Here is a 9,208-nt window from a genome sequence, read left to right as displayed (position 1 = left end):
AATAAGCAGAAGTTAGATATTAAAGATATTTAGTTACAAGATGCCATATTTTCTTTATAATAATTACTCATGATTTATTTAAATACACATAATTTTATCATTAAAATAAGTGGTAGCTTAAAGAATAACATATTGCTGTGGGGTCCCTGGGTGGACAGTTGGTTAAATATTCAGCTCTTGATTTTTGGCTCAGGTCATGGTCATCATGATCTCAGGGTTATGAGATTAAGTCCCTTGTGGGGCTCTGCACTCAGCACAGAGTCTGCTTGAGTTTCTCTCTCCCTCTCCCTTTCCCCCTCCCCACTGAACTCTCTCTCTCTTTCCCTGTAAATAAAGAAATAAATCTTAAAAAAAATAATATATTGCTCTTGGTCATTAAAGGGGTTCTTCTGCAGCTATCGAATGGGATAGGCATGGAAATGACAAATACCAAGAGAATGTTATTTTTTTCAAAATGGTTTTGTTACATGTTCACTTGGTTTCAAAGATTACTTTTATGATATTTATGTTTATTTTTGATGTAGCCAGTTCTCTTTTGTTGAGTAAGATTATGATTATTCAAGATTATGGCAAGATTATGATTATTCAACTTGCCATCCATATTTCTAGCCTTGGCCATTATTCTAATCATCAAACAGAAACTGCTATTTTTGTCTTACAATGAACAAAGCAAATGAGAACCTAATTGACTTTATTTTCCCTGCGTTTACAAGAGAAACAAAAAGCCACAATATTGAATACCCATGGAAAGTCAAGTGATACACAATTCTGTTGTCTACTCAGAAAAGGGAAAAACACCATGGTAAAGACACAAAAGTCAAATTAATGCAATTAATAAATTAGTATTTAGTTATGACTTTGATATTGTTTATGCCAAATACTTGACTCAGTATACTGTTATTCTTTATGTATTCATATCAGAATGTCTTGATTTTCTAATTTACCACAATACTTGTGTTTTACTAGATAGGGTAGAAGATTCCAAACCAAGTAAGGAAGTATAGTTTCTAGAGTGAGGACAATAGTTTTAATTATGTATTACATTGTGAAAATGTAGAGAGGGGGAGAGAAAAGAGAGCTCACTTCATGGGTTAGGGCAGTGCATTGATGAAAGCAGTATCTTGTATTACTGAATCTGAGTTGAGCCCTGGAATTTTGTCTTGGGAAGGAGGAAGAACTGACAAGGCAACAGGGTAGAGCAGGCTCTGAGGTATAAAACAACAAGGCCATATGGAACTTGAGACAAAAAGTACTTATAATGGGCTCTGATATGCTCTGATTCCAGTAGGTGGTATATCTCATCATAAAGCTTCTTTGGGAAGTTTTGATGTTTATGTCTTCAGCCTTTCACTATATTCATTATTTATATATTGGCTCCTGGATTATAAGGTGCTGTCTTTAAATTCCCTATTAAGATAGACCCATAGTGTGGATGAAACTATAAAGATGTTAATGAAATGTAATGCAAAGGGTCAGGTTTCCATGCTAATAGAAATATTCACATCCATATACATAAGCTAATTCCTAATCATATAGGTAATTTTTCAGGCATATGGCTAGTATGTATACATTTTCGTATCATCAGATTAAGCTATCTTTTGAATTTAAGAATCTGATTTTCAACAAAGTCACAAACATCAAATATACATCATAATAGAAATATGATATACTTTTACCAATTCCACACTTAAGCTCAATGAATTCAAAAAGTAAAGATTTACATTGAAAAACTAAAAATTATTAGCATTAAAAGCAGAGGTGGATATGTTGTAAAAATGGCCACAAACTCTGCTCCTTTCTTTGCAATGTGTTGCTCAAATCCTCTTGTCAGAAATAGTATCCTCAGAACATGACTATATTAGGCTCACTCAGAAAGGAACTTACCAGAGACATTAGACATCAAGTAATGATGAAAATTACTAGAGGTCCTCATTAATACCTTGTTAATCTTGCAGGCAGAAGTAGGGACTATGCCACCAAGTAAGGCCGAAATTAGAAAAGAGTTTTTCAGTCTTGGCACTATTGATATGGTGGGCCAGGTAATTTTTGTTGTGTAGATATGTTTTGTGTATTGTGGGATGTTTAGCATCATTCCTGGCCTCTACCTTCTAAATGCCAGTAGCTCCCCATTTATTTTCTGTTCTGGCAACCCAGAACATCTTCAGATGTTAACCAAATGTCACCGGAGAGAAAATCATCACCAGTTGAACACCTCTGCTCTCCATTCACTCTAACAAAGCCTAAAACCAAACCCTGACAAAATATGCGGGGGAGATAGATATTGGAGGTTGGATTCTGCCAAGTTAGCTTGGGAAACATCTTGGGTTTCCACATATCCTCCATATTGAAACATAAAATCAGACCTACACAATTTAAAGGTATAGCCACAATTACTGGCTAATTGAACTGCCTACCAGAAAAAGAACCAATACCCTTCAGAGTGAAAACAGAATCCAGAATCACTATAACATATCACTCTCAATGTCCAGTACACAATTAAAACATTACCAGACCCTGAAAGATACGGGAAAATAGATCCATAGGCAATAAAAAAGGCAATAGTAAACAGAAGCAGAATGTGATGTGACTCAGAAGTTGGAATTAGCAAAGACTCTAAAACAGGTAAGTACAATATATATTCATAGAGTTAAAATAAAATATAGTCTGACTGAGCCAACAGATTAGGCATTTGAGAAATGAAAACCGTAACAAAAACCAAACAGGGAAGTACTGTAACTGAAGTGAAAAACTCACTGGATGGGCTTCGAAACAGATGGGAGAGGTAAAGGAAAGGTGCAGGAGCAGAACCTCAGGGACAAATTAATATCAACTCGTTTAACATACGTGTTAGAGGAATGGGGTGGAAACAAATATATAATTAAACATGCCAAATTTCCCCAAATTTGATGAGAAGTGTTGATTTAAAAATCCAAGAAAAACACTGAATTCAATGAAAGGTAAATATCAAGAAAGCTACACTGAAGCATTGTTGAAAATTGCCAGAAGAGGAAGAAGTCACATAATACTAAAATTAACAATAAGAATGTTTGCTGAGTTCTCATCAGAAATAGTGGCTGTCAGAAGACAATGGAAATGTATGTAAAAGGGATGGGGAAAAAAATAATCAGAATTCTATATCTGGAGAAAATATCCCTTAAAAATTGAGTGAAGTAAGGACATTTTCCTGATAAGTGCAAACACAGTAACAAATTGGATCCAGTAGACCTGCAAAACCAAAATTATTAAAGGCATTTTTAGACTGATTGGAGGAATGAAATCTGATGGAAAAACCAAATTTCAGGAAGTAAAAACTAAAGAGTGCTAGGAATAGCAAATAAGCGGGTGTTATGAAAGATTATTTTTATTACTTCATAATTTCCTTAAAATGATTTGACTGTTTAAAACTAAATTAATAACATTGTAAGGTGGACTTTATAATAAATGTAGAAATAAATATATCACAAAAAGAAGAATAAATGTAGGGGGTGATGGATAAATGAAATGATACTATAGTATGGCTGTGTATGAAGTGTAAGAGGGATATGTCAAGGGCAAAGTAACAAGTGTCTAGTGTGAAGTAGTACTATTTTGACTCCACATAGATTCTGATAAGTTAAGAATGCATTGTCACTGGAAGAAGACTAAAAATTAATTTTATAAAAAGCTAAGAAACCAGTAGAAGGAAAAGAAATAAAATACCAGTGAAAAGGGCAACAGAATGAGAAAACAAAGAGAGGAATGGAAAACAACTAGCAAGTGGTAGATTTAAACACACTATTGCAATAATTATGTTAAATGTAAATAATGTAAGTTATATTGAATATACAATGTTCTAATTGAAGGTCAGATTTTAGATAAGAATTCAGGACGCAAGTATATGCATCTGTTAGAAACTCATTTTAAATTTAAGGATGCATGTAAGTTGAACATAAAAGGATGGAAGTGTACATTAAAGGAAACCATCAACAAGTCAGCCTACTGAATGGCAGAATATATTTGCAAATAGTATACCTGACAAGGGGTTATATACAAAATATATAAATAATTCGTGTAACTCAAAACCAAAAAAACCAATCTTATTAAAAAATGGGCAGAGAACCTGAACAGACATTTTTTCCAAAAAAGACATACAGATGGTGTACAAGCACATGAAAAGATGCTCAACATCACTAATCAGGGAAATGGAAATCAAAACCACTATGAGAATTTAGGAAACAAAACAAAAAAACCCAAGCAGATACATAAATACAGAGAACAAATTAATGGTTGCTGGAGGGGAGGTGGGTTGGGGGATGGACAAAATAGGTCAAAATGATTAAGAGGTACAAACCTCCAGTTATAAAATTAATAAGTCATGGAGATGAAAAGTATAGCATAGGAAATATAGTAAATAATATTGTAATAATGTATGGTGGCAGATGGTGAATACAGTTATTGTGGTAAGCACTTGGTAATGTATAGATTTTGTCAAATCACTATGTTGTACATCTGAAACTAATATGATATTGTATGCCAACTTCAGTAATATACTTTAAAAAAGGACTGAAAGTGGTATACTAGGCAAATGGCATAAGATAGCTGATGTGTTTATATTAATCTCAGAAAAAGTAGACTTTAACACAAAGCATTTTTAAGAGACGAGGTACATTTATAAATCACAAAAGGATCAATTCATTAGGAAGACATAATCATAAATATATATGTATCTAATAACAAAGCTTCAGAATTCATGAAGAAAAATCTACAGAACAAATGGAAAAAATACCAGAGAGTTTAACACCACCTTCTCAGTATTCATAGTAGTAGACAGATTAGTTTGATTATAGGTCTGGGCACATTATCAACCAACGTGAACCAACTGACATTTATAAAACATGGTACCCAATAACTAGAATGAACATTGTTTTCAAGTGCATGTGGGATGTTCATCAAAGTAGACATAGACTAGGTCATTAAAGAAATCTCAATAAATTTTCAAAGCCTGGTATATTACAGAGTATGCTCTATGACCATAACAGAGCTAAATCAGAAATCAATAACTAAAATATTTAGAAATTGCCCAAACATTTGGAAATTAAATAACATGTATAAATATCCCATGGCTCAAAGGTGAAATTATAAGAGGCTAAGAAAGTATCTTGACTTGAGTGATAATAAAAGTACAACATATCAAAATTTGTGGGATACAGCAAAGGCAGTGCTTAGAGGGAAATTTAGAGCTTTAAATGGCTATAAAAAGAGAAGAGAGGTTTAAAAATTTTAATGTAAGTTTCTAAGAGCTACAGAAAGAGTAAATTAAACTCAAAAGAAGGAAAAAACAATGGAGTCAATACATAAATCCATGATTTAAAAACAGTAAAATTAACAAAGCTCAAAATTCAGTCTTTGAAAGATTAATAAAATTGATAGGCCCCAATAGGATAAATCAATAAATAGCTAAATATAAATCGCTAATATTCCTAATAGTTTGTTTTTGCTTTTATTTCCCTTGCCTCAGGAGACATATCTAGAAAGAAGTTGCTATGATCAATGTCAAAGAAGTTACTGCCTGTGTTTTTTTCTAGGACCTTAATGGTTTCAAGTGTCACAACTAGGTCTTTCATCCATTTTGAATTTATTTTTGTGTATGGTGTAAGAAAGTGGTCCAATTTCATTCCTTTGCATGTTGCTGTCCAGTTTTCCCAGCACCATTTGTTGAAGAGACCTTTTCCCATGGAATGTTCTTGCCTACTTTGTGGAAGATTAATTGACCACATAAGTTGTGGGTTCATTTCTTGGTTTTCTGTTGTATTCTATTGACCTATGTGTCTATTTTTGGCCAGTGCCATACTGTTTTGATTACTACAGCTTTGTAATATAACTTGAAGTCTGGAATTGTGATGCCTCCAGCTTTGTTTTACTTTTTCCAGTTGCTTTGGCTGTTCAGGGGTCTTTTGTGGTTCCATAAAAATTTTAGGGTTGTTTGTTCTAGCTCTGTGAAAAATATTGGTGGTATTTTCATAGGGATTGCATTAAATGTGTAGATTGCTTTGGGTAGTATGGATATTTTTAAAAGTATTTGTTCTTCCAATCCATGAGCATGGAATGTCTTTCCATTTCTTAGTGTTCTCTTTAATTTCTTTCATCAGTATTTTATAGTTTTCATAGTACAGGTCTTTCACCTCTTTGGTTAGGTTTATTCCTAGGTATCTTACTGTTTTTGGTTCAATTGTAAATGGAAAATAAAAGAATATTAGGAAAAAAACTGTCTTGATAATTTGATAACTAGATGAAATGGGTAAATTTCTTGAAAAACACGACTTACCAAAAGTGACAAAAGAAAAAATAGAAAATTGGAATAGCTATATAACTATTGAAATACTTGAATTTGTAATAATGATAAAAAAAAAACCTTTCAACAAAGAAAACTCAAGATCAAGATTGTTTTATTGGTAAATTCTATCATGCACAAAGTAAGAAATAATACCAATCATACATATAAACTCATTTTTCAGAAAATAGAGAATAGAATGTTATTCTATGTGATCAGTGTAACAGTGATACCAAGATTTGTTAAAGATTTATAAAGCAAGAGAGTAGAGACAGTTATGGACTGAATGTTTGTGTCCATCCAAGGTTCATATAATACCTTATCTTGGACCTCCAGCTTCCAGAACTTTGAGAAATAAATTTCTGTTGTTTACAAGCCATTTATTCCATGGTATTTTGTTTTAGCAGCCTGAATTGACTAAGACAGTAAGACAGTGACCAGTATCCCTCACGAACATAGATTAAAAAATCCTAAATAAAGTATGGCAGATTGAATCCATTAATGTTTATAAAAGGATACATGCTACAAGTACAACTTATCTAAGAAGAGCAAGCTTGTTTTAATGTTTGAAAAAATCACACAGTATAATTAACCACACTAACTGAACAAAGATGAAACATCATATGATCATCTCAACAAATGCAGAAAAATATTTTGGTAAAATTCAACACACATTCAAGATAAAAGAGATTCAGCATAGTAGAAATAGAAAGAAATTTCTTAATTTGATAAAAGCATCTATGAAAAATCCAAAGCTAACATAATTTAATGGTAAAAACTGATCAGCAGTCTCTCTTTCTCATAGGTCAGGATTAAGGCAACAAGATCCAATGCTATCACTTTTACTATCCTACTGGAATAATTGTACAATAAGCAACTAAAAGAAATAGAAGGCATAAAATTGGAAAGGAAGAAGAAAAAATTCCTTATTTACAATTCATTTGAGTCTATATAGAGAATCCTAAGGATTTTCTAAAAACACTTAGAAATATTAATTGAGTTTACCAAAGTCAGAGAATACAGGATCAATATGTAAAACTAGTTGTTTTTATATGTACTAACAATTTACATTTGAAAAATGAAAAACTTTCTTTTACAATAAATCAAAAAAGATAAAATACTTAGAATACTTAATAGAAGGTGTGTGTGTAAGACAACTACACTGAAAACTTCAAATAGTTGATAAGAGAACTTTAAAAAGACCTAAACAGTTCTACCATGTTCATTGGTTGGAAGACTCAATACTCTTAAGAAGTCCCTTCTCTCTAGATTTATCTGTAGATTCAATGACAAGTCAACCAACATCCTAGCAGCCCTCCTACACTTTTAAAAGAAGTTGAATGGTCCAGTTTCATTCTGGACCATTCTCTTATACGACACACAAAGATAAACTCAAAATGGATGAAAGAACTCAATGTGAGACAGGAATCCATCAAAATCCTAGAGGAGAACATAATCAGTAACCTCTTTGACATTGGCCACAGCAACTTTCAAGACACGTCTCTAAAGGCAAGTGAAACAAAAGCAAAAAATGAACTTTTGGGACTTCATTAAGATAAAACTTCTGCTCAGCAAAGGAAAAAGTCAGCAAAACTAGGACACAACCCATGGAATGGGAGAAGATACTTGCAAATGATATTACAGATAAAGGGCTGGTATCCAAGATCTATAAAGAACTCATCAAGCTCAACACACAAAAAACAAATAATCCAGTCAAGAAATGAGCAGACAACATGAACAGACACTTCTCCAAAGAACACATACAAATGGCTAATAGACAGATGAAAAAATGTCCAATGTTACTAGCCATCAGGGAAATACAAGCAAAACCATAATGAGATACTACCCTACACCAGTTAGAATGGCAAAAACTAACAAGACAGGAAACAACAAGTGTTGGTGAGGATATGGAGAAAGGGGAACACTCTTATACTGTTGGTGGGAATGCAAGCTGGTACAGCCACTCTGGAAAACAATATGGAGGTTCCTCAAGATGTTAAAAATAGACCTATCCTACAACCCAGCAATTGCCCTACTGGATATTTACCCCAAAGATACAGATGCAGTGAAAAGAAAGGGCACATGCACCCCAATGTTCATAGCAGCAATGTCCACAATAGCCAAACTGTGGAAGGAGCCAAGATGCTCTTTAGCAGATGAATGGATAAAGAAGATATGGTTCATATACACAATGGAATATTACTTAGGCATCAGAAAGGATGGATACCCACCATTTGCATCAACATGGTTGGAACTGGAGGGGATTATGCTAAGTGATATAAGTCAAGCAGAGGAAGAAAATTACCACATGGTTTCACTCATATGTGGAATGTAAGGAATAGTGTAGAGGGCCACAGGGGAAGAGCGGGAGAACTGAATGGGAAAAAATAAAAAAGGAGGACAAATCATGAGAGACTCTGGACCCTGGGAAACAAACTGAAGGTAACAGAAGGGAGGGAGTTGTGGGGGGGATTAACCAGGTGATCAGTATTATGGAGGGCATGTGTTGTGATAAGCACTGGATGTTATATGTAACTAATGAATCATTGAACACTACATCAAAAACTTACGATGTACTATATGTTGGCTAACTGAGCATAATAAAAAAAAGAAAAGCAAAATAAAGAAATAAAAAGAAGTTGAAAACTTTATTCTAAAATTTATATGAAGATGCAAAGGATGTAGAATAGTCAAAACAATTTTGAGGTAGAACAAAGCGGATTTGCATTATTTTACTTTAGGACTTAAAAGAAAGCTATGGTGTTCAACTTAGAATGGTCTTAGCATAAAGGTAGACATAGGTCAGTGGCACAGTATAGAGAATCCAGAATAGGCTTTCCATGTACAGTCAATTTTTTTTTTTCTGTTAGCATTAAAACCAATTATTTTTCAACAGAG

The sequence above is a fragment of the Enhydra lutris genome, unplaced genomic scaffold (genome assembly GCF_002288905.1).
Source record: "Enhydra lutris kenyoni isolate GAN:26980312 unplaced genomic scaffold, ASM228890v2 scaffoldscaffold49, whole genome shotgun sequence".
Classification (NCBI taxonomy): domain Eukaryota; kingdom Metazoa; phylum Chordata; class Mammalia; order Carnivora; family Mustelidae; genus Enhydra; species Enhydra lutris.
Note: the sequence above shows the minus strand (reverse complement) of the source record.